This window comes from Pogona vitticeps, chromosome 5 (genome assembly GCF_051106095.1).
Source record: "Pogona vitticeps strain Pit_001003342236 chromosome 5, PviZW2.1, whole genome shotgun sequence".
NCBI lineage: Eukaryota > Metazoa > Chordata > Lepidosauria > Squamata > Agamidae > Pogona > Pogona vitticeps.
The window spans coordinates 182149750-182174658 of record NC_135787.1 but is presented as its reverse complement, the minus strand read 5'-3'; the positions used below and the strand labels follow the sequence as shown (position 1 = coordinate 182174658).

Here is a 24909-nt window from a genome sequence, read left to right as displayed (position 1 = left end):
CGTTGCTGTTTCAGTAATGTATACATGTTAAAAATTCCTGCTCATTCTAAGACTACTGTTTGGAACTTTGTCCTGCCGGGTGATACCAAAAATGCATTGGAGACAACTCATATGGAAGGTGTTCAGCTTCCTCTACTGCCATGCACAAAGGGTCCAGGACTCACTGCAGTACAGGAGTGTGCTCAGGAGACAGGCTCTATAGACCTGGATCTTGGTGTATGCCGTCAGCTTCTTATTAAGCCATACTCTCTTTGTGAGTCTAGAGAACATGGTGGCTGCTTTGCCAATGCATTTATCCAGCTCAACATCTAGAGACAGAGTCTCAGAGGTTGTTGAGCCAAGGTACACGAAATCATGAATAACCTCCAATTCTTGTGTAGATATGGTAATAGAGGGAGGTCAGTCCAAGCCTTGGCCCATGACTTGTGTTTTCTTCAGGCTGACTGTTGCTCCAAAATCTTGGTAGGCCTTACTAAAACGATTCATGAGTTGTTGGAGCTCTTCAGCAGAGTGGGTGATAATAGCTGCATCATCGGTGAAGAGGACCGCATGCATTTCAGCTGGACTTTGGTCTTCGCTCTCAATCTAGAGAGATTAAAGAGCTTTCCATCTGATCTAGTCTGGAGATAGACACCTTCAGCTGCAGTTCCAAAAGCGTGCTTCAGCATGACAGCATGAAGAGGTATGGCTGGTAGCAAAACTACCTTGCTATATAAAGCAAAGCAAAGCGTGCTGCTTATATACCGCCCCATAGCACTTCAAGCACTCTCCGGGCGGTTTACAATTTAATTATGCAGGCTACACATTGCCCCCCCAGCGAGCTGGGTACTCATTTTACCGACCTCGGAAAGATAGAAGGCTGAGTCAACCTTGAGCCGGCTACCTGGGATTTGAACCCCAGGTCGTGAGCACAGTTTTAGCTGCAGTACAGCGATTTAACCACTGCGCCAGGAGGCTCCTATATGACCCCTTTGTGGCCTTGGTTATTTGATCAAGGAATGATACTAGACAGCAGATGAGATTTTCCAAACTGCTTAACTCAGTAATGCAACTACCTTCCTTATTTCAGATAAGCAGTGGCTAGAACAGATTGTGATTCAACTTTTCTGTATAAGAAATGATTGAAAAGCAAGGCTGTATAAACTTTCCTTTCTTGTACTAGAGAATGATTTGCCATTATGGTCTGGCAAAGCTGTTGAGCTACAGTATTATATTCTACCTCCTCCATTCCAGCATAAATTGATCCATGTTCTTGCTGATTGTTTTGTTATTGCTTTATTATTTCTGACCAGTTTCTTGTCCATACTTAAGAAACAGCTTTCTAGCCTTAAAATGTGCAGAGTTTTCTGCAAGTTTGCCATCTCCCCCCGCCCCAACTCATCATGAGCCTGGAGAGTACGAAGCAAGATGAATGCCAGTGCAGAGGGAGACAGCTCCACCATTAAGTGAAATGAAGCAGCTGCCTCAGGAGACAAAGTCGGGGAGTTGTGAAAGGGCAGTGAATCGTTGCCTATTTGTTTTCTAAATATTACAGTCCTATGAACATTGAACATAAATCTTATGCTATAAGTAAAACAAAGAAAACGAGAATAATCATGCTAACAGCCGGGGATCCCAGTTTGATTACTTGTGCACCCCCCTGGTGATACATGTGCTATTGATTGAGAATTACAGCACTGTAGTCCCTGATGCCACATAAAGCTATGAAGTACTGTACACATTTTCTTGAGTGAGTGTATTAACCTGTGCAGATGGAGAGCTTCAAGGCAACATCCCAGTGGCCTACCTCGCTTGGTTGATGTAAGTAAAGCACAATAAAAAACGTCAAGCGTCTTGTGAATAAAAAGGGCTGCCTATAATCCCAAACTGTCCTAGGCCGTTCCAACTAGTATCTGGGTTCTGGACTGCAAATTTGTGCCGGTTTTCCTTTATTGAAAGCAATTCCTGTAATTTCACAAAATTGCACTTAGTGCATGCTTGAAGGTTACAATTACAGTCTGGGACCTAATTATGTTAAAAACCCAAACAGGCCAGCAAAACCTCCCAGAGATAAAGGAAGAAAAAGTTGTTTCCTCCTTGGGTTCTTTTAATTCAAAGAACGCCACTCCTCGAAATGGCTTTAGCCTTTTGTTTAGCACCGTTGTCATGGTGATGAATCAGCGGCTTCATGTGTGTACCTCCTCATTCTTATATGTAGAAAGGGTGGCTTGCTCAACATCAGTTTCCATTCAGTACTTGTCGCTCTGGAAATATATTTGCCTCTCTGTCCTATTCAAATAGCCTTAATAAAGGAATAAAACTAATGATCTGCGTTGTATTTGGCTTCTTTCACAAGACCAGCGAGAAGGGAGTTGGTACGGCTGAACCTCTCTGAATTTTTTTTTCCATTACGCATCATATAGTGTTCCAACCAGCCATTGATAGATTACATTACGTGTGTACTCCTTAATTACCATGCGTGGAGAGGAACATGGGTAATGAAGAGGACTAATAATAAACAGAGGGCAAGGTAATTGTCTCTTTTGTTTTGAAACAGATACCTTGAAAGGGAGGCGGACATGCCTGTCTCTGAGTCTGTTTACTTACTCATCTGTGTTGTTGGCTTCAGAGGAACTTCTCTGGATCTAATCTTTGCTCAGAATAGCAATCTTAAAGTGTTCGTTTGAAATGGTAAGGGTTAACTATAAATTATCCATACACTTTATATTTTGTGCCTGTAAAGCTATGTTCTAATATTTTTCAGTACACATGCCTCTTTGTTAGCAATCAGTAAAGCATTTTTTTTTAATTAGGGCACAACTTGCATGTTAGAGAAGCCTGTTAGTCGTTGCAATGGTTAGTGTTCAGAATGTTAAACTAAGACTCAAGAGACTTGGGTTCAAGTCCTGGCTTGGCCATGAAACTAATTTTTGGGCCAGTTGCACCTTTTCACTCTTCTGTTAGCATATCTTATGCAGTGGGGTTTTGGCCAATAAGATTACTGGTTTTCAAAGAAGTTTCTTTTCAAACCTGCAAAGGTTTCTGTTGTGTGGAGCAGTTCTGATCGCGCGTTTCTTATTTGCCAATGTGATCACAGGCTTTCAAATATAATTTTGTGAGAAAATACAATTAGAAAAAATTAGCTTTAATTAGTAATTCCCAAGATGACGTGTGGTTTTCCTCTTCAGTACAGTACTGGCTATATGCATGAAGCAAAATATCTTTATCCCACTTCTTGGTGCTTGTCTGGCCTCCTGCATAGAGCTTCATACTACATAATTAAAACAGTATACTTTCACTAGAACATTTTTAAAAACTGGTTGTGCAAGTTGTTGTTACATGCAAGTATAATACGTTGTTATTATTATTGGTATGCAAGCATTACAAGTTAATACTACTAATAATAATAATAATTAGAGGGGCACAACACTCGGTTTGGAGGTTGTGCTAGCTTGTATGTGTGGCACCACTCATTCCCTTCTCCCACCTCCCTGGCTGGATCCCACACTCACTAGCTGGTGTGCACTCCTCTCCTCCTCTCCTTTGGCTGATCAGCCAGTCCCTGGCAGGAGCACAGGATTCCCTGCCCCGCCTCCTTGGTTGATCGTCCACTCAGGCAAGGAGGCAGGACAGGTAAGCCGTGCTCCTGCCAGGGACTGGCTGAACAGCTGAAGAGGAGGAAGAGAGGAGTGTACTCTTAACTGGTGAGGGGGGGATCCAGCCGGGGAGATAGGGGAAGGCAGTGCATGACATCTGTGCTACCACACATATAAACTGGCACGAACCTCTGAACTGACGTTCGTGCCCGTCTCTAACAACAACAACAACATTTATACCCTGCCTTTCCACTAAAAGATAGCACTCAAGGAAATTTCAAGGCAAATGTTTCGATTCATGCAGTCAAGTGACAGAAAGCACCACAAGACATCCCATCTGTCTTTGAATCCCATTAGCAATTGAAATTTTGCAAGTATTCTTAACCAGTGCTAGGTGGCTTCTTCTCAAGGATTCAGGTATGCTAGATTCAAAGACAGGTGGGGTGTCTTGTGTTGCTTTTTTTATTACTTGACTGTATCAGTCTAAATATTTGCTTTGAAATTGTAGATGTTTATTGCTACAAACAGTTCCTACTTAAAGCATTCTAACCTGTTTTATGGATCTCAAGATAAGGTACAATTAATTAAACTACATTAAAAGAATCTAAAGCAGTCCAAATACTTTGAAACACTTTAAAAGTGTACTTGCTTTGAGTGCAAAACCAAGACAAAACTCAGGGTTTTGGTCAAGGTTTCCAAAATCTGCATGACATGTCTCTGTTGAAAGATACTGTACTACCTTTTCTGGGGTTCATTTTAAAGCAAAGGATACACACACAGCAAACATAGAAAAACTGGTTGATTGACAACAAAGATACAAATGTTCCATCCAATACTTCTGATTTTTAAGAGGAGATACAACGTGGCAGCAGCTATATCACAATTCTTGGCATTTCACTCAATTTATGCAGAAAGTGTTCTTGCAAATATGAGAACTCTAATTAGGCGCACCGGAAAATATTTTGCTATCTTGCAGATCAGGAAGAAAAAAACTTTACAGTTTCTCTTTTTTGTGTATGAGAACGAAGCCAGTGAAGCTCTATATGACTAGTTTTAATTGAACCAGTGGGCAGCATACATAGGGTAAGGTTCAGTAATGGTGGCGTGAAGCATTCTCTCATAAAACAGTGCTACTGCTGGAAAATTAAGAAAGACAGAATTGTTCCCCACATGCAAGTATTTAGAAGAAACACTGTGGTCTAACTATGCATTTGCCCTCCAGAACTGTGGTATAAATGTACTTTGTACATAAGAATACTGAAACGTCACTTAAACAGCCAGGCCATGTGAAAAAAGTAGACTATGGACACCTTTTTTCCCCTAAAATAAATGCAAGATGTGTACTCTAACCTAAACTGGGTACAGTGTAGACATATTGTAGACATACATACAGATTCGGTGTTCCTTCCTCTTTGTGAGAGTGGATTTTCAAGTATCCAGTTCAACTGCAGGATAGCTCGGTGGTTTTGGTTTCTGGTTGTGGAGCCAGAAGTTGGGAGTTCAGTTCCCTGCTGCACCTCCTTCACAAGGGCTGGACCTGATGATAACCCTTCAAATTCTGCAGTTCTAAGATAAGATTACCTTCAAGGTGTCAGACAGGTCTTTTTACAGCCCTCCATCCTGAGATCTTTGGAGAGGTGAGGTATTGAGTCTGGCACCTTCTTCATCCTCTTTTTGACTGCTACAGGCAGAGTTGTAGAACCTTGTCTTGAATCTGTGGTTGAACTTGGTTTGGTGAAGTTCCATAACTTTTCTTGATCTGCTGTATGTATAGCTATTTGACCTGAATATATTATACACACTACTATTATGCTACTCCTGTCCTCTGAAGATGCCGGCCACAGAGACTGGCAAAACGTTAGGAAGAACAACCTTCAGAACACAGCCAAACAGCCCGGAAAACCCACAACAACCGTATTATACACACTTAGTAGATGATGCACTCTCACACAAATAGTTGTTTTGCCCTGGGCTTTGGAATTGGGTGAGATAAATATTTGCATAAGCAAGCTAAATTCAACTTAGACACAGTAAATCAATCTGTGTTCCTTCTCTATAGAAAGCTGTCAAGGCTGAGATTCAGTATAAGGCAAATGACCTTCAGGATCTGGAGAACCACTTTTCTAGAAGTGCTATGACCTTGATAAGTAAACATCTTTCAGAGCTTTCAAATACTGTATGTGCAGTGGGTATTTTATGTACATAAATAAATGTTTTCATTGTCAAGGTCCATGAAACTGTGTTGAAGTGAGGAGTTTACCAGTTTTTATGAATGAAACGATCATTCCAGATGGTACAGTACAGGTGGAGCCTTAATATTGTCCATTTTAATTGTATTAACCATGGTAACAGATAGCTGTAGTTTAGAATTTGGACAAATTCAATTTATAGGGCACATATACTGTATATATGTGGACTAAGGATGAGCAGACCCACTTATTTCTCCTCTGTATCATCCAGAATTCTGGTTTATTTTTACTTTCAGTGTAATTATGTACACCATGGCAGTGTCAGGCTTGTGTTCCCAGTCTTGTGCTGGTCATGCAATTTGGCACACAAGCAGAAGTGCAAGTGGCAACTTGTTCATTAACAGCAATTTTCTAACACAGTTTACACTATTACTCTTATGCCAGTGTAAATCCATAGTAGGATTCATTCATTACTTTGTTTCTTCTTGTTTTTTTATATAATAGAAAAGAAATTGTATTACTATCCATATTATTTTTAATTTGTCCTTTTCCAGCAAAATATGCCTCTTTTTTTCACACACTTTTCTATCCATTGTACACATCATTTCTTGAGTACTGTTTTTGAGCCAGGAACTTAATTGCAAAATTCCAATAACTTAAAACCAAAAAGAAACTGCATTCTAATTCATACCCTTAGTCCAGGAAATATGAATAATAAGGCTTGTCCACTTAAAATTCAGACTTAATGAAAGACTCAGGTATAAATCATTAGTTAATGTCATTTCAAGGTGAGGGATTTCTTTCTTCTGATGAGGGATTAATCGGGTTAGGGCAGAATGTCAGAAGAAGGGAGTGGTAAACCACTTCTGAACATTCTTTATCTGGAAAACTCTGAAAAGAGTTGCTGTAAGTCAGAATTGACTTGACAGCACATGATTATTATTTGGGCAGAAGGAGCCTCCAAATACACAGTGCAGTTTTCCCTACTCCCAGTGTTGGGAGCCTGAAACTGATCACCATCCAGGGGGTACAACTGAGCTTCCTCCCTCAATTGGTTTACAGAAGGGGCTGTTCTCAAAATCCTATGTGCCTAAACACATTGGAGGGAGGAGCTATGCATGGCTAGAGGGTGCACTTTGACTACTCAAGAACCACATACATTTTTAGAGTAACAGCAGAGAATGGGTGCAACGCTTCCCAAAATGAACTGGTATATAACAAATTTCTGCTTGAGCAAATGTTTTCCAGCCATGTGTGAAGGAGTTAATTTTCCTTTTATCCGGGATGAAATGAGTTAAATATTCAAGCTAGTTATTTCTTGTTTCCTTTCCAGTTTCCTTAACAGCCAAAACTAATCCAATGTTAGGGGTGTTCTCAGATGATGTTATAAATCTATGCACCTATCTCCTAGTTTTGTGTATACTGTGCTGAATTCATTTGCAAGCCACGTTGCTATGATTTATAGCCTTCTGGTCCCACAACAGGCTCAAGGAAGCTCTTATGCTCTCCACATGATCCTTCCGGTAACCCTGTGAGGTAGGTCAAGCTAAAAGAGAGCTACTGACTCAAAGTCACCCAGTGAATTTCATGGCTCAATGGGAATTAGAAGCTGTTCGATAACCTAACCACTACACTGCTCTAGCTCTCCCTTTAGGGTCCCAGATTTGCAATGGCCTTGAATTTTATTTTTAATACATTATTGGGATACTATTGTGGGAAGTTTAAACATGAGCTATCAGGGCCTCAGTTAGCCTTAATTCAGCCTTGCCCGCCCCACAGTGTAAAAGCATATGCACCATGATTTATGCGCTTCTCCAAGAGAACAACATCCTGCTAAAGATATTAAAAATGATTGCCATATCTAGGCCGTCCTTGAATCAGGACAACGGAGAGGCAGTTAGACCTCTTTTTGTACCACGATACCCACAAGCCATTTTGCATCTTCATTAAAAAAGTTTAAGTGGTTTTGAAACATCTCTGCTGAGTCTTTAATAGAAACGTCTTTGTGGGCAGAGTGGAACTAGTCCTGCACGTCTAATTGGAAGGAATGGCTGCAATTACCTCACCCTTTTCTCTCTCCCCCCCCCCCCCAATTTTGTAAAGAATGGAATGTGTGTTAACTGAGAAAGTTTAATATTTTAATTACATTTTAAAACAAGACGTTTCTTACAGGGAAGCGAGAAAAAAGAGGGGAGAACGGCCAACACTTCACTATATGTGCAGATAAATGCCCCTCTGCATGTATTGTGTTTTTTAAAAACCTTCGTAGGCCTGGTCTAAATTTTCTATATTGAGCATGTAAGAGTATAAAGAAACAAAACAAGAAAAAAAAACTGCAGCTTCTACCAAATGTATACTTGAAAGATGCTTAAAGTGTAAAACAGAACCTTCTAGAAAAGTCTAGAGGAAGTCACTAGGTTCCAGCTCTAATCAGTACACCGTCCATGTTCTCATATACAGTAGTTGTGTGTGTGTGTGTGTGTGTGTGTGTGTGTGTGTGTGTGATAATTCTATTAATACTGAACAGTAATTTGCCAACTTTTTAGTATCACAACCTCTTTTAAATGTTTGAGAATCATTCATGTTTCCACCACTTCACTTCCAAGCACTTTTAAACAACAGCAAAATCCACTGGTAATCAAAAATTACAAATAAGAACATGGCCAAAGAGCCCGAAAAACCCACAACAACTATTAGATCCCAGCTGTGAAAGCCTTCACGAATACATAATAGCCATTATTTAAAAACCATACTGAGCCGAGGTAGTTTTTCTGGTCACAGAAAGCTAATTTTAAAAGTAATTTGCCTCAAGAAATAGACAAAACAAAATTAACGTTTATGTGAAGGATAATTAAAAATCTCACAGCGGCTCCTCTGTTCCAATTTGGTACATTGGAGGAGATGGTAGAAAGATGGAGAGAACAGGGCAGTGGAAAGAGAAGAGCAGAAACCCCTTGGTAGAAGGTTGGTCGATACAATGGTGTCACACTAGAAATTCTGCACTAGTGACTTCCGGAAGGTTATATTTGCACACATTAGAAGTTCTGTAGAAGACAGGAACCAAAAGTGACAGCATGCCACTCTGTATCATGGGAGATGTTGTCAAGTCATCAATGAGAGAGGACAGCACCCCCCCATCCGATTCCCAGTTATGAATGAAGTGCCACAAATTGTGCCTGACCTACATTGTGCCCCTGCTATGCTCTCACTTGCTGACTTGCCTGTTCGGAAAGCCGAGATGTGAAATTTGCCTTCGGTTCTCCAAACCACTCTATGGGAGTCGGAGCAATGAACTGTATTTTGCACTGAGAGTCCAACATCTGCAGGGATTTAAAACATTAATAAAATAAAAATCACTTTTTGAGTGAATCCCTGCCTTTGCTTCTGAGGCTCCCCTCTTGCTAGTGGATGGGACTGGAGTAAACGGTGTTGCCCCATCATGTCCTGGATTTCTGTGCTGTCTGCCGCGAGTCATAGGCACTTGGAGAAACTCTGCCCCTCAAAGTAACCAGGAAGCTCTACTTCCATATTGTAGGATTGTCAATCTAGTACTGTATAGTGAGTTCTTTCTTCTTCAGGCATGTATTTATATTGGACCAGACTAGAGAGCATTTATATGGGATCTTCCCCAAATCCGCCTCATATTTATGTCTATCTTTCAGTATGCATGGCAGTGTGGTGGTACATTTCAGAGCGCATGCACTCATCATAAAAGACCCCATAAACAGCCCTTCTAATAAGGAGAGTCCAAAAATGCAGGCAACGGAGATGCAGATCAGTCCATACCAGCAACAGAGGAGCAGGCCTTTTATGCAGTTAATGGCTCTTAAGTGGCCATTCTAGACCAAACCAGCCTCCAATATTTTGCATTGCAACAGGGATGTCTTGCAACAATAGGGCATTCCTGGGAAAATGCATTTCTCCACCATTACCTTGAGGATTTCTACAAGCCTTAGAGAGGAGTTCAGCGAGAATAAGAAAGTGTGAGAAGAGGGGTGGATGAGATTGTATCCCCGCTCCTCAGAAAGTCACATGGCTTTAACTCTACAAGCTGTGACTCCATTACAGTTCTGACTCTGAATGGCTTTCATTGTTGGAGGATTGGACAACAGGATGTCTCAGCAACTCACTTCCTCGTCACTGGTTGTGTTTGCACTGCAAATTCCTAGTATCTCAATAGTAATATGATTCTGCTGAGTTGCAGTCCTTCTCTTGTTTCAGGGGGTAAAACATGAAAGATGTACAAACCCCACTAAGGCCATTTGGAGGCCTACAGAGCCTCATTGGTGCTTTCCAAAGATGATATCCTGCCCCCCCCTTCCCACAGCTCCAGAAGATCCCCAGGATTTCTACTTTGTGCATTAGGGGAGTGCACAACCCATCCACTGCTTTAAATCTAGGTCAGAAGTAAATGTCTGCTCCGTTCACTTTTGGCTTTGCTGTTTTGCAGTGTTGGTCCTTTTGTGGGCTTGGTCCGGCCTGCAGTGAGGCTGAGGAATGAAAATTCTGCCCCTACACCTTCCACAGTTTATCATATTGAACAATATCTGTCCCTTGCCCCATTACTTACAGTTCAGAATTGTTACATACTGGCCAGAATCCTATTGGTGTCCGTGTAAGGTTTGTGTAACTTGCCGCATTGGTCAGGATTCAATCAATGAAGTGTTGGGCAGTTCCTCAGCTGCAGGCATACTCATGCACCGAAACTGTACAACTGTGTCAATAAGTTGCAGTTAGATATGACACATTTCACAGTCTGCACACAAACACCAGTATACACCAATCTAATCAGTTGGTAGATTGCCAGTTTCCATTGGCATCATTCCATTGGCCCTCCCTCTTTCCAGTAGCTCATGGGTGGCTAACATGCAGCTTATGGGATCAAGCCTTCTTAGCTTCACAAGCTGAATATCTGCTCTTCACTCCAAATTATTTTAAACATTTAATTATTAGACTAATTGCTCTGCTTCTCCTTTGGCTTTTATGTTATCTATACTTGATCTTGAACAATAGTTGTTATGTTGCACTCTATATTTCCATATCAGAATGTAACTTGCCCCACTGAAGAATAAATATTTACTTTATTTCCTAAAAAGGAAACTTTGGTTAACACACTTTAAATAGTAGCAGTAAAACATAATACTCTATACGAGATTCAAACTTCCTTTTGAAAGGAAAGGTTATTTGGTGTCTGGAGAAGCTGATAAGTTGCAATCTGAATGTCAGAAATACAGTACTTCTTTATGTACATAGTTGGTTTTGTTGAATTGTGTCTTGAGGCTGGATGTTTACTATTATGGAATGAAGCTTTTTTCAGATTCTAAGAAGGTCATTAGACATCTGATCGTATATTTTGGTTAGCTGAAACTGCATTCTCAAACTGAGGGATGTTCAGATGGGCGGGTAAGCAAACAAACAAATACCATCAGCTACATCTGTTTTACATAGATCATTTTTTTAAAATTTGCAAACAAAGCCATACTTTGAAGAATGTTGAGCATTTAGATAGCAGAGGTAGTTGTTAAAATGACATACAGTGAAGAGTCATGGACTTTGAGTCTATTGCAAGAAGCTGTCTTATCAAGTCAGATCACTGGTGTCAAGCCATGTGTGGACTACTCTGGAGTAGCAGAAGCTCTCCGAGGTCTGACCTAGAAGCCCAATTCCTGTCATTAATTGAAACAGGGTAGACCTTTTGGCTGGAATCCTATTACTTACGCCCACTGATACAAGTCCATCAGCGTAAACCTCAGTGGAGAATTATCACTAGTTAGGAAGTTGTTGAAGGCATTTGGTGTCATACACCAGTTATATAACTTGGCATGTGACTATAAATGCCTACATTAATTTCTTAACTAGTGGCAATTTGCTACTGAAATTTACTCCCATAGATTCCCAAGGGTGTATTTCTTAAGTGTGACCCTGGACATTGAACAATGGGAGCTTGACATATCCATGTTTACATTTTTGTCAGTGGTTCTACTGTAATTGCTACTAACATCCGGACACCTGTAGCCATATATGACAAACACTGAATGTAATACCTTCTGCCTGCAAACAGGTGTTTTTTAAGCTCATCCCATATGAGCTGCTTGCGCTGTAAGATTTTTAGGGGAGATACCTCTCTCCATCCCAGCCTACCCGATAAAATCATGTTTGATGCAGCTGCAAAGCAGGGCCTTTCCAGTGACTGCTTCCGGGCAAAGGACTTCCCTTTTAAGCAAAACTCAGCTGGTTCCTCTGCTGACAGGAAAAGTGGAGGAAGGGTTTTGGACAATAGATTGTTTAATAGGACTCAAGGTGTGCTGTCCTTTATTGTTTCTCAGTGTGTTTTAAAACTGGTTTCACTTCAGTGGTGTCTTAATATTACAATTTGTCCAATGGTGTTTAAAAAGTATAACATTTTCTTTTCGGCATCTTTTTTTCTTCAGTCCCAGTTTTGGAAGAAAGTTAGTCAGTTATGTGCATTCAAGTGGCTTCTGATTTATGGAACCCCTCATAGGTTTTTTAAGGTACATACGATGTTTAAAGAGTGGTTTACTGGTGCCACCTGCCCCCAGTTGAAACTCCATGGCTGAGTGGGGATTTGACCCAGGTCTATTGATACTTTCTCATTGGTTCTCTTTCAGATAAAAGCAGAATAGAAATCAGCCAAACAAACAATAAAAGATGTGCCTGTCTCCATACTCTGTTGCTATGCTATGAAATTTACAAGTCACTGCCAAAGGTATGGCGCCTTCACTCCTGTCTTCCTGCTGGTGCTTAGAACACCAAATCAAAGTTTTCTCCGTTGCCTTCAAGCAGGCGGAGGTGTGACCTGTGATTTCTATAGGACAAATTAGAACAGCTGAGTCAATAGCGCCCAAAAACCTCTGACTTACCTTGCGCATCACAAAGGCCCACTGTATCTATCGTCCGAGGGCCAGAAACACCTTGCCAGTTTTTTATTGGCATTAGGGACTCAACAGGAAGCTAGGAAGGTAGTCTATTTCCTTCAGAGGATTTGATGTCTGAAGTGGGTTCAAAATGATTAAAATGCCAGAGCCCTGCCGTGAACTGTAAAGGGCAGGATGGCACATTTCATCTCTGGTCCCGTGTGCCCCTGTCCCACTTAAACAGGGAGGGGAAGAGGGTTAGCTATGAATGTATGCCCTTAGCAGAATAACCCAGTCTTCTTAGCAGAAAAGATTTGTAGTGCCAGCCAGTATTGCATCCAGAACCCTGCCCGTTTGTTCCAGCATAATCTGAAATACCGAAAAGTGAGGCTAATTTCTGCTTATTCCTGCTTTCATTTCATGTCCTTAAAAGCTTTCCCTCCCATTGATCACAATGGAAAGGAATCAATGTGCATGGTGGGTGTACATTTTTTAGCCTGTTAAGGGGTATGTCATGGATAATTAAAGGGCTGCACTTTGCCCATCTAGGCTGCAGCGGGATCAGCTTGTAGCGTATGGTTTTTGTGTACAGTGGTGCCTCACTTAATGACGATAACCTGTTCCAGGAAAATTGCTGTTAAGCAAAAACATAGTAAAGCGAAATTAAAAAAAACCAATTGAAACACATTGAAACCCGTTCAGTGTGTTCCAATGGGGTAAAAACTCACCGTCCAGCGAAGATCCTCCATACGGCAGCCATTTTCGCTGCCTGTATAGCGAGGAATCCGTCCCTAAACACAGCGGGGAGCCATTTTAATTACCCGGCAGCCATTTTGAAACCGTTGATCAGCTGTTAGAAAAACATCGTTTTGCGAAGAATGGGTTCCCGAAGCAGGGAACCGATCATCGCAAAGCGAAATTCCCCCATTTAGATCACAAAAAGATTGTCGTAAAGCGGATTCGTCATAATGCGGGGCAATCGTGAAGCGAGGCACCACTGTCTTCAAAGACACAGGAACTTTTGGGAGGTCACTTGTTCATATGGTTGCCAGAAGGCAGATAATGACAACAAAATGTAGAACATGGGAACATTTCTTTTTTTAGATGGCAAAATAATCCCCCAAGGTACAGAAATGCACACTTGTAGCATCAAAGCTTATTGCATTTTCTTCTGCCCCTCCCCTGGCCTTCCAAGCATCAAGCTATGCATTTCTGAAGCAGGTACCAATTTATATATGTGTAGATGTGGTTTTCTTCATCATCTGGATTGGCTTTGGCAAAGCAAGTGTTCATTCCAGGTTGGGGATTTCCTGGCAATTAGCTGCTGGATTAAAAGCCTTGCAATTTATTTTATTCAGTGCTCTTAATCTATTGTGTTGTTAACCTCCAGGATATGCCCTGCCCATTTCTTCCTTGGCTTCCAGTTCCACAGAACACACCCACCCCAAATCACATCAATTAAGTTAATATTTATTTGGCAAAGCAGTAAATATGTACAAAGGACAAATGTTTCAGTGATGAGTATCTGGGAGAAAATCAGCTGGATCATACCCCAAGCTGACTTGAATAGTGAGTCATAAGGCCAAGTGGTGGCTTGTCGTTGTTTAGTCGTTTAATCGTGTCTGACTCTTCGTGACCCCATGGACCAGAGCACGCCAGGCCCTCCTGTCTTCCACTGCCTCCCGGAGTTGTGTCAAATTCATGTTGGTTTTAAGTGGTAGCTACAAGGTACCAATTATTTGCCTTTGGGCGACTGCCTGATCTGTTGGAGGCTATTGGCTGGACCGCTCTGTGGTTTAGGTCTCTGGTTGCCAGTGGCTGAGAGTTCAATTCCCCACTGTGTCTCCTGTGATTAGAGCCAGTCTGGGTAGCCTTGGGCAATCTGAATAATCCCAGGGCACCCCAGAAGAAGGGAGTGGTCTACCACTTCTGAGTATTGTCTACCTAGAAAACTAAAAAGAGTCGCCATGAGTCAGAATTGACTTGACAGCACATATTGGCCAACACAAACCACAGGCAGTTGAAATGTAATGAAATTACAGAATCAAGCAGATCAAAGAACAAATTATAGCCTGTATTTATAAATGGTTTGTGATCCAAGTAGAGAAATCATGACTTGAATTATTTCCTACTGTGTGTCATCTTTTTTTCCTAGCTGCCACTATAGACAAAACAAGAACTCCGAGTTAGAAATTTATCAGTGTGATAAACACACTTTGATTCCTCTCATATAATTCATTGTCAGAAAGGAATCTAATTATTGTTGAATTATACAGTTCACAGTGGAAAAGGTTATGGATGTTGGTTAATGAAATTGCTTTTATTGAGGAGGGTGAAGCTGTGTGCCATCTAACATTAGTCAGGTTCTCCTTCCCGATGTCAGCTTTCTTCTCGCTAAACATTGACTCTAATCCTGTTGCTTAGTGTAGTAAATTGCATTAGAGTAAACTAATTGATTCAATAGAGATTTGATGGGTCAACTCCTCTGTAAGTTCCAAATGGTCCTGCTCTAGTTTCAATTTACTGTTGCAATTAGAGAAGGTCCATTTAAATTGGTGGAAGATACGGAGGAGTGGGCTCATTCCATCCCCATTGATTCAATGGGCCTACTTCCGATGCATTTATAACATGAAGCAACAATGCTTTTGCCCATTAACCTCCAAAGGTAGTGTGTTATGGACAATGAGGTGTGAGTCAGGAGCTTGGTTGTCTTATATGTAGGTTCAGTGAATTTTCTGAGTACTGTCCTCTTAAGAACATGTTGGACTCCCTCCTTTAGAGAAGGAGGACAAGGAATCCTGTTGCAAACTTATATTAAGACTCTTCTCATAGATCTGTATGTCACCTTGCATAAGATAACATTTAGTAGCCAACTATATAGAACCAGAGTTAATTGTCAAGGTTCAGCAGCTGAGCTGTGTTATTTCTATCTCCACATCTGGTTAGCAGGGGATTCAGGCAGCTATAGTCCAGCTATAGAAAAAAGTAATTTTTCTAAGCTTTGATTAATGGATGCTTGTTTCAGTATTGGGGGAAATCATTTTTTCGGCATCCAGTGGGGTGATGTGATAATGACCAATCTGTGTGGAGTCTATGGACAGTTAGATGAGATGTGGTGGCCTGCTATATGATGTCATGTCACATGTTGTCTTGTGCTGGAGAAATAAGGGGAAAACAGGAAGGCTGAAATCTTGTTGCTTAGAGTAGTAAGTTGCACTAGAAAAGGGCCACTGAATCAGTGGGGATTTGGAGAGGCAAATCTTTTGTATTTGCCATTGATTGATTCAAGTGGGCCTGCTCTAGTTGTAATTTACTGTGCTAAAGTAAGTTACAACTAGAGTAGGCCCATTTGAATCAGTGGAACTTATAAAGAAGTTGACTCACTGATTCAGTGGAATTACTTTTGTGCAGCAGTTCTTAACCTTGGGTAACCCAGTTGTTCTTGAACTAAAACTCCCAGACGCCTTCACCACCACTATGTTGGCCAGGATTTCTGGGAGTTATAGTTGAAGACCCAGGGTTGGGAACCACTCTCTGGTGTGACTCACTATCCTACGCAAGAGGAGTTCACCTATTGTGTGTGAACATTTATGGCCAACATCTAATTAAGAAAACGGTGCGCACATCTACACATTTTGTCTCTTCCAGTGGGCACTCCTTTAAACACCTTATTTGGCAGCCAGTGCACGTCTGGTTGTGCAGAGGACATGCTTTTGCAGAAGGAACAAAATGCTTGCTTGCCTGCCCTGACACAATCACATAAATCACATTGATTCTAGTCTAGATGTATGTTCTCTAGTCCTCCTCTTAAAATGAACTCATGCATGTGAGCTCAAATCTGGAACCACTATCAAATACTGTAACTTTCCTTGGCAACAGATGTCCTTGCGTATATCTGGCCAAATGAAGATCACTGGTGCACACAGCGAAGAGTTGTTAACATCATCGTGATCTTGGCTTTTATTGTCCTTCCCTCACAAGCTGCACTAACTGCCATTTTGAACCTCATCCATAGAACTCGTGACTCAAGATGTGCAGGGACAAAAGGTCATTTCATTGTCACATTAGTTCCACCTTGTAATCTTATCTGTTCACAATCACAGTCACACCACCCTTCTAGGCCTTTTCGATAATTATATTCTTTATCCTCCACCAAATCCTGTAGTGCCCTCATTTCCTCACAGTTTGGATTATTTCTTACCAAGGGGCAAGTGGGGTGGGGGAGGGGAGAGCAATGGAGGTGGTTCAGTTTGCCTATGGCCAGAGAGACAGGGTGAGTGTTGTTTGCTTGTTTTTACTGCTAATATGTATTAAATGTGCTCTTCCAATAAGAGCATTTGAAAACCAAGACCTTTGAGTCTCGGTGATTTTTAATTTCCAGAGTATCAGTGGCATTATTAGATCACTCTTCACAGCTGTAGCTGTGTCACTACCTAACAGCTGTTACACAGCGAATTCAAACGTCCACCCTTAATTATGTCTATCAAAGTACTGTATTGTTTAAAACCATAAAAATTCCTTCTCTCATATTTATACCTATCTCTAATCCACTTAAGCCATGTACCGCTGAGGGTGTGTTTTTTTAATGTTCGGAAATGTGTTTGTTTTTAAAGCAGTTATTTATGACTCACATTAATAAGGAAGGCTGGCCATGTTATGTAATATAGCTGTAAAACTCCAGGAAGTTGGATTAGAGAGTCAGTAACTCGTTTTCATGTATACACAGATAAAGCGAAGAAGAGAGCAGACTGAATGAAAATTAAATGAAAGGTGTCTACTTACTAGAAGTAATGTGATGGTACCATAGACAGTGTTGCAGCACTTTAATCATTATAATAATAATGTGCTGTCAAGTCACTGACAGCACTTATGGTGACCCTTTTCAAGGTTTTCTCTGTGGAGAATACATAGAAGAGGTTCACCATTGCCTGTTTCTGTGGGTGTTCTGGAACTGTACAGCTTGCAACATTTTATTTTTTTTTAAACATAGACTTCACCCCGCTTCATCATAAAATAAAATACCTTAAGGTACTACAATACTCTTTGCTATTTTGATGCATCATACTTCCCCTGGAAGTATCTTTATTAACTGACTCTATGATTAAGCAGTGTAGCCGTTATGAACCTATATAAACATGTCCTCATGTCATGCTGATGCATGTTTTATGCTAGTCATGATTGATTGATTGATTTGATACCAAATTGTGATCTCCCGTCGCTTGTCCCAGCTCCTGCCAACCTAGCCGTTCGAAAGCATCTAAAAATGCGAGTAGATAAATAGGTACCACCTCGGTGGGAAGGTAATGGCGTTCCGTGTCTAGTCATGCTGGCCACGTGACCACGGAAACTGTCTATGGACAAATTCTGGCTCTACGGTTTGGAAACAGGGTTGAGCACCGCCCCCTGGAATCGGACACGACTGGACAAATTGTTAAGGGGAACCTTCACCTTTTTACCTCATGAAATCAGACTTTGTGCCAGAGTTCAAAGGATTCCGAGTCTCTCACCAAACTGCGAATCCCAGGATTCCTTAATATGGAGCCATGGCAGTTAAAGTGCAATCAAACTGTTATACCTGGGTAGTTGTAGGTACAGCACTATACTACCTCCATAAGATAGGCTTTGTTTGAGAGGTGCTATTGATTTGTGCTCATTCAATTGATGCGGTAGGTTGAGTGTGTCCTAGTGGCTAGAGCTTCACAATAGAACTGAGTATACCTGAAGGTAGGGAATCCTCTCCTACTTCATGAGTGCCTTTACTAAAACAGAAGCTCTTGCATTCTAGCTCTGAATATACTGTACTACATCCCGAAGCTCTGTAAATCCTCTTAATCCCGTTGATATGTGGAGTGTACAAAAAAACTGAGAATTTTATGGGCAACAAACACTGTAATTCTCCATTCTGGGAGTTCTTCCTACTTTACAGACATGTAAATGTGGGGCACCTGAAGGAAAGGCTTAAATTTGAGCCCTTTGAGGGTCAACTGGGCTAGCTCCACCTAAGTTTCCTGATCCTTCCCTGATGCTTTCTTTTTGAGCAGAAAGCTGGAGTAAAGCTGAACATGGTTAAGCCTCAAAATCAGTTTAGGCCTGTCTCCCGGGTGCATTACATTTAGGCGTTCATAAGGTAGCTAAACTCCTAGAAGGAGGAGTTATGGTATTTGTAGTCAAGAAAATCCATTCACCTCAGGTTGCATTATTGAGGGTGCCTACCTTGAGGAAAAATGATAGTAGTACCCAGATTTTTTTCAGTAGTGGCACCCTCGCTATGGAATAAACTTCCACCAGAAATAGACAGGTCCTCTCCCTACAGAACTTTAGAAGATTAGTAAAAACTGAACTATTCAAGGCGGCCTAAGCTAATTTTTGAGACCTACATGCTACTGTTTCTATTGATTATTTTTATTATATGATCAAATATTTATTATGTTATGGCTTGTATAATTTGGTTCTTTTAAACTACCAGGTGTCACTCTTAGGTAGCCTTTTTTGTTTTGTTTCGATTTAGTTTGTGGTATTATGTATTTCATTTTTAAAAAATTATTATTTTAGCAGTTGTATATTTGCTTAAATGTGTAAACCGCCCCAAGTTGTGTCTCACTTAAGTCAGGCGGCCTAAAAGCCTAATAAAATAAATAAAGAAATATAAGAACATCCAAAAATTTTGTCGGTAGTGTACCACTGGATGATTTTCCCTCCATTTTTTTCTTTGCAGAACATCATTGGGTTGTTTTCCTAACAGCAGTATTCAATAATTACTGTTGCAGCTCATTTGAAATATCACGCTTCTCCATAATATGAACCTGATAGTTTTTTAGAGTGTAAGAAATAGCCAGGAATATTGTTCATGTTCGTTTTGTACTCTACCTCTTGGAATATTTGAAGGGTATGTGTGAGTGATTTGTAGCTGCGAAATAACTCATCATTAAGGATTCCCTGCCTCACTCCCCCTTCCTCATTGAAGTCTGACATTTCAGTTGTACCTTTAAAATCCTGCACTAGCTGCTGCCATTACAGTGCCTTGGCCTCATCCTGACTTGCTTTCAACAGCCACCGACATCCTACTATGAAATCTTGCAAGGAATGGCAACAGCTTGTAAAGAATGATTGCCCGCAATTTCTTGTTTGGTTTCGGGCACTGAGAGCTCAAAAGATAATGAAACAACTTTGCACAATAAAACCGCTGTGTGTGAATTGGCGATGCTGATGGCTGATAAGAGGATAAGCAGTTGTAATTTTGGAAACCTTTAGGGCTGCATAGGGAAAACACATTACTCTCCCTTGTATCAGGAACTCTCGTTTCTATAAAATAAAAGAAATATAATCCTCCTTCTTGGAGAGATTATAATTTGACCAAATGAGGCGGGCAGATAATCGTTTCCATTCAAGAAGCAGGCCATTGTATTTTAGGAGAGGGAAATATCAGACTCAGTTTGAATAGGTTGAATTTATCTAGCTGGGAGGGGAATGAACGTGAAGTGGAATAGATTTTGTTAAACTCTGTTTTTCAGAAGGAAGACGGAGGGAAACTACTAGTTTATAGCAATTTTTCTTTCTCCCAGTCCTGCAAGATCAGTCTCTTGCAGGCTTTGGAGATCAGAACACAGATGGTCAAAACGCTGACAGGTTTTTAGCCATGACACATGGCATTGATAGTGATTGTACTGCCCTGTGGTCAAAGATTTGCTAAGTGCAACTGTTTTTCTGGAGAGGGGGAGGGACACAAAACAAATAAGCCCAACAAGAATGAGGCAGAAGAGACAATGTCAGAGCAGCTTCCATTGCCTTAGGGAGTGGATGTGCTGAGCCAGTTGTACGCTAATCCTTTTTATGCATTAATCATAGAAAGAGGGGGATGGGATAGCATACAGATAGAGCGCCACCCTTGGCAGTGCCTTCTGGGAAAGCACTGGCACACCAGCAGAAGAAAGAGTGACAATGTGAAGTGTAGGTGTGTGCTTTCTGGAAATGTAGATGTTCTAGGAATAGGTGTTGGCTTTGAAAGAAATTAGGAACAGCATCCTGAAATCAGATCAGATATCTCTCTCTAGTTTGGTATTCACTTCCTAATCATGGCCACTTAGATGCTTCTAGGAAGCTTATAGGACTTCCCCTTTTAGCTTTGGAGCCCCCAAAGCCAAAAATACCATAGCTGGCATTTTTGTGGCATGCTGTTTCCGAATCTGGATGCTTTGGCCACTATTGTATTACATAGCTCCATCACAGTGAGGGTGATGTTACCGCTAGTGTTACAGATTAAAGACTTCTTCTTTTGATTTTGAGGTGTGCATGACTTTATTCCATGATGTGTGAGTCGTGTGCACCTCAGAATTGTAAAGGGAACACTTTAATCAGTTCCTGTCTGTCAGAGAGAATAACGCTGTTTCCATTGCATAGGCAGAACTATACAACAGGATCATGGCCTTTTTTATTTTTCCCACTAGAACAGAGGCCCCCAACCCCTGGTCCGTGGCCCAGTGCCGGTCTGTGGCCTGAGCCAGACTGGGCTGCGGAGACTGACCTCCCGCCCTCCTGCACGCACTCACCCCTGCACAGCTGATTTGCACATGCATGCACAGTCCAGCACACCCGTGCAAGCTCCGCGCCTCCATTTGCATATTAGAGCTCCTGCACAAACACTGCACTGCCATTTGCACATGTGTGTGCTCTCGTTTGCACATGCACACAAGCACAGGGGGTGCCCCACCTACCCCAGCTGGTCCGTGGGGTGAAAAAGGTTGGGAACCCCTGCACTAGAAGCTTGGACAAGACAAGACAATATTTGATAATTACTTTGTTCTGATGTAGCATGGCTTTTGTTATATTCTTCTACTCATTTAAGTTCTGCCCCCAGAGCAGCTAGAATATTTCTAGTATAGAGCATATTTTAATTTTGACAGTAAAACCACACTCTGCCACATGTTTCAGAAGAGGTGGAGCAATCTTCAAGAAGTATTTAGTTTTCAAATTGCTTTGTCAGACTGTGGGGACATAATGGCTGCAATCCAGCACAGATAGATTTTTTAAAATGTAAATCATTTTTTTTAATTTGATTTTTAAAATTTAAATTGTGATTTCAATCAGATCCACTTCAGGGACCTGATGGGTCATTCAGTCCAGTCCCCACCAAAGCAAAAACTCCACAGCTAAATCATTCCTGACAGGAGACCATCTAACTTGAGTTCAAAAAACCCCAGTGAAAGAAAAGATAACCATCTTCTGAGGCAGTCCCTTCCACTGTCAAACTGATCTTAAAACAGTTCTTCCGAATTTTCAGGCAAAATCTCCTTTCTTTTTATTTGATTACTTGGGTCTTACATTCTGGAGCTACAGGAAATAAGCTTGCTCTGCCTTCCATGTAACAGCCCCTCAGCTATTTGAATTATGTGTAATGAATTATATGTAAATAGTTACTTCCTCTTCTCATTGAGTGGCAATATGTATAGCTGTAAAGGCTTATTCTCCCACCCCCATAATTAAATGTACACTATTGGCAAATATGTTTCATATGACTGAAATATTGCTTCTTTCTCGTTTAATTTCCTATGTTGTTTCCTGATGTTTTCAAAGATTGACAAATGTCACGTTATAAAGGATATCAAATGCTCTAGGCTAGCTTCCTCTTCACATTGATATTTACCTGACCTTTTCAGAAATTAGTGTCTTGTTTGCTTTCCTCTGAGGAGATACTTTAGGTCCCCCTTTTGTGGTAGGTCCATCCTTGCCATGCACACATTCACATGCGCCTCGGGCTGGTGTCAAAATAACAAAGCAAAGTCTTTTTTCCTTTCCTTTGGATTTCAGATTTTGGGCAGAAGTGTGAATACCACACTCCGTGAAAGTTCTTTAGCCATATCTCAAAGAAGAAAGCTGTAGGTCGTTTTAGTGCTGGACCTGTACATGAAAATCCATGCTTTACTTTATATGCTTCAGATGCAATTTTGAGGGGCGTGTATCCATCATTAAGACTCAGTTTGGAAACAGATTCAGTGGCACACTGAATCTTTACAAGTATAATCACATACAGCTTTTTGACTGTAAATTTAACTGCATCCATGTCTTCATGAGTCTTATAATAAGGTACAATTCTGCTCAGACAATTTGGTTCAGGATTCTGTGATTGGTCTGAATCTGAAGCACACCTCCGAGTCCCTCTTTAATGAGGGTGGTCTGCTACACTTCACTGCCTCTTTCTTTGCCATAATAAGCAATCAATATTTTCTAATAATGTCTTGTGAATTCTAGCATCCGTTCCCTTTGGAAAGCAAAGCAACCACATACAGGCTGTGGTCAGAACAACAAAATGTTTTCCAGTTCTCTCCCTTTAAGTTCGCTATTTAAATTTATAGGCACATGATGCACAGCCATTAACAAGTCATTGACCCTGCAAGCGTACTAAGTAGATATTTCTTGTTTGGCCAGAGGCATCTACTTTTTTTGTACCAGATCTTTAAACAAAAAAAAGGTGCGTTGCTCCATGTGTTAATGCTCTTATTGGAACTTTTTTGAACTACTGTCACAGTGCATTTAGAAATATTTTTATTTTTATTTTTCCACAGCATTTGTGTCAATCCGTCAGTTAACTTCTGTCAGCCTCAGCAAGAATCTCGAGGCGCTTTCTGAATTGAAAGAAAATGACTCGGTAACCCAAAACTACATTGGGATGCACATCCTGGAATAAATGCCACATGACCTCAAAACATGACAGGAAGACGATTAAGGGTTGCATAACCACAGGGGGACATTTCGCTGGCGTGACCATGGCCACAGAAATATAGCGTGACTAGTTAATGGTTTAAAGAGATGCAGATAGCCTCATTGAGGTTTCTGACCCTTAAGAATTCACAGGACAAACCATAATGTCATTTTGCATTATTTGCAGCTAACTGTGGTTACTTGTGATGTGCATGCCAGGAGAGGAATTGTGGCTAATGTTAACTCTGGTTTATGGAAACAAGCCAGTAGTTACCATTATTTGCCAGGGTGGGGATGTAGCACATTTGCTTGATAATAGAAGCCAGAAGTAAACACTTCCCATCTGCTTGTAGTTTCAGCACAGGAAGAGAGGAGCTAGAAGCTTGCTGCAGTTTGCACATGTACGAGTAATGTCACAGCATGATGTAGCATTATGCACAAACATATACTGTCTCTGAGCACTCATTTCAGGGAAATCAGACAGTACAAAGCTGTACTCTTGACACTTGCATTTGCTTAAGAATACTTTTGTCTTTCTAACACAAATCGATCCACCTTCCATTTGTTCTATCGAACTTAACTCATTCTGTTTCTTTTACTGCGGCTATATAACATGCCTCCTTCACCTTCTGACTTTTCAGGTTGGAAAGTTTCCAGCCATGGCTGCTATGGATTGGAAAGTAAACATAATATTATCATCTCAGCCTTCTAAAGGGATGACCTTGGAAGCTACCTCACGGTGACCCAGAGTTGTAAATAATTAAGCACACCTCTTCTTTGACATGTGGCTGTCTGTACTTTGCGTGAACTGGGACTTTTAAAAATATGCCAAGAAGGTTTCAGTGGCTGTTTTCCCCTTGTAAAAGGTTGGTTTTTTGAGGAATGAGTGAGGGAATTATGTAAGAAGTGTGTATTCTTGGATCCCTTTTCCCTATTCAGAACACCAAACATTTACTGTAGTGCTGAATTAAAAGCAAGACAAATAAATAACTCAAGCAGGAATATCCAAAACAAACAGGCAACTGGCTATTTGACCTAATTGTTGGGCTTTATAAGAAATAAGAAGACTCCCTGGAAAAGACCCCGATGTTGGGAAAGTGTGAGGGCAAGAGGAGAAGGAGACGCCAGAGAATTTGACCCAACTCCGGGAGGCAGTGGAAGACAGGAGGGCCTGGTGTGCTCTGGTTCATAGGGTCATGAAGAGTCAGACATGACTTAACAGCTAAACAACAACAATAAGAAATGCTAATACTAATAATTGTGTGTCATCAAGCTGATTCCGACTTACAGCGATTCTTTCCACGGTTTTCTAGATAGAGAATGCTCAGAAGTGGTTTACCATTCCCTTCTTGGGGGGGAGGGGGCGACCTGGGACTGTACAGATTGGCCAAAGCCACATAAGCTGGCTCTACTCACAGGAGGCACAGTGGACAATTGAACTCCCAACGTCCGGCTCTGCAGCTAGATACCTAAACCACTCATGTATCCAGTTAGTTATAAGAAACACAACTGTGTCCAATTTTTCATGTTATAGATCCCTGTGTTTGTTTAAGTTTAGTCTTTTGAGACATATAT

At 41.1% G+C, this 24909-nt stretch overlaps 1 protein-coding gene across 4 annotated transcripts in view; it reads left to right on the top strand.

Annotated features, from left to right (window-relative positions):
• EPS8 (EGFR pathway substrate 8, signaling adaptor) overlaps positions 1 to 24909 on the top strand; it is a 167052-nt gene that overhangs the window by 34863 nt on the left and 107280 nt on the right. Inside the window, exon 1 of one of the 4 annotated variants that reach the window (XM_072999775.2) lies at positions 2325 to 2509. The exons of the other annotated variants lie outside the window; for them this stretch is intronic. The gene's annotated coding sequence lies outside the window, so the exon portion shown is untranslated. Of the gene's footprint in view, positions 1 to 2324; positions 2510 to 24909 lie in introns of those variants that run through there. 4 annotated transcript variants of the gene reach the window in all.